This window comes from Poromitra crassiceps (genome assembly GCF_964638095.1).
Source record: "Poromitra crassiceps genome assembly, chromosome: 2".
Taxonomy (NCBI): domain Eukaryota; kingdom Metazoa; phylum Chordata; class Actinopteri; order Beryciformes; family Melamphaidae; genus Poromitra; species Poromitra crassiceps.
Window position 1 is genome coordinate 1513176 of NC_139624.1, and position 2350 is coordinate 1515525.

A 2350-nucleotide genomic window follows, 5' to 3' on the forward strand; every position below is an offset into this window, starting at 1 on the left:
GCTGCAAGTGAAGGCGCACAATTTGCCGCCCCTCCAAGTGCCGCCCTAGGCGGTCACCTACTGTATATGTACGAACCGGCCCTGAGCCTAGCCAACTGCATATGTGTCAACAATTCCAGCTCTGAAACAATATAAAGCGATGATAAACGTTTCCAGTCAATGCACCAAGCAAACAGCAGGACGGAGTGAGGGCCTGTACACAGTGCATAGGAGCAGCGGTTTACGTGAAAGGAAGGAATGGGAGATACCAAGTCCAGTCACCATACAGGTAAACCATAGATATAAATAGGGGAGTAAACACGAATTTTGGAACGAAAAAACGTTTAAAATATATACAAAATACAAAAAATGAATGTTGTATAACCCTCCCTAAAGCCAAAATAAAAAACACAAGTCCCTCCCCAGTACTCAAACAAATATTTGATACCCCTCCCCCTTTCTGCACCATACCCCCCCTCTCATAAATAACGAACAGTCCCTAAGATAATACTGTACTACTTTAGTGAGTTCAATATCAACCAAAACCCTCCATAACCCTCCCTAACCTAACCTAACGTGAACGTAGTACATGGTGTACTGTTATGTGTTAAATATCAACCTAAACCCTTCATAAACTTACCTCTGACTCCAGACCTCTTAAGCCAGTAGACTACTTTCCTGAATGAGAATCACTTTAATCGCCAGAGATTAGTCCTGGAGCCATTTGAGCCATATTGACAACTAACACTGACACAGTCCATCCTGGGTTAATTGTCATTTAGGGTCAAATTCAGTTTGAAAAAATTATACGAACTTCATGAATATTTTTCTTCAAATGGATTAAGGTAAATAATATTATTATGCAATGCACAAACAGCCCACCTTAAAGTACAATGAAATGACCAGCAGGTAATTTCAAATATCAACTTTTTACAAATTATTTTAAAAAAAATAGGAGCTTGAAATGACGGACACATTTCTTCCAGATATTTAAGTGTGTTTGATGTGTGAGCAAAAACTCAATCAGAAATATGTATTTAGAAACCGTGAACTTGATGTGAACACAGATGTTTGACAGTCATATCAGGCTTGTTTCTTGTGTGTATCTGTATTTATCTTCATTGCCATCTGTAAAGGACCCTGCTGAAAATGCTTTCTTAACAAGTTTGACTTGACATAAATAAAGAAATTGTCTTGAAGCTTGAATGCCGACTCTCTCTCTGTGCATCTTACTGTGGTGTCTGCCATGTCCTGTACATTGTCTTTGATGTAATTTAGAATTTTTCTAACCGTCTGCCCCCTTCTGCAGCACAAACAGCAAAGCTGAAGTAACATTAGTCAATGGCAGCAAATTGAGAAAGTCAGTTGGGGAGGCTGCTTAGTAGTTAACCCCCTCAGTGTTTATTAATGAGTAAAGCATCTTTGAGTTCTAGAAAAGCACTATATAAGTTCCATTTATTATTATTATTAGTGGCCGGGCCAGCGAAGCGGCAGGGCCACTTATTGTATTTGCCTGTATTATTATTATTATTCTCCCGGGAAGTTCGACTTCCCATTCATGAAAACTAACCAAATTTTGCACAAAGGTCCAGTCCCATGCCAAATGTCTTTGACGCAAATTTGGGGCCAATAGTCCTAACGGTGGCACTACAGCGACCATCTAAAGTTTCAAACTTTGAAAATTCATAAAAAATCAGGCATACTGTACATGCTATGGCTTTGCAACTTTCACCGAAATGTGGGCCCAAATGAGGAGAAACTTTTGTACAATGCAACCTATGGCCAATTATGAAGTCTAAAGACCGCAAAACTGCAAAAACTGTAAAACAAATTAAACTACTCCTCCCACATTTTTTCTTCAAATGACACCAAACTTCAGCATCTGCATCGTTAGACTGTCCTACACAAAATTATCAAACAGATTTTCGATTGGTCAAAAATTGAGCCCACAGTGCATCAAAATGTTGATGCACTGCATAAAGAGCATCTTAATTACCCTAATTACCTAGGGCAATTAGGTTGTATTTGTGATGTCATCAGTCACTCTAGCAATTGTGATGCCATCAATCCTTCCTGGCTCACCCTATATAAGTGGAAGCAGTGTGTGTTTTTAAACGCAAGCATCTAGTCCCATAAAACACCACCAGCAAGCATCCAGTCTACAATGGTGCGCAGCAGCTATAATTAGGGGTCCAAGCATGAAGTGTGTGGATCCCTATTGTATCTGTTCTGATTTTTTTTTTTTTTTTTTTTTTTTCTTCTTCTCCAGTAAAACTGTATGTACAGCAGAAACTGTAATGCTCAGCGTAGCCAGACTGGGCACATAGATTGTAAATGTGCCTCACTACTCAGAAACAAAAAATTACCCATA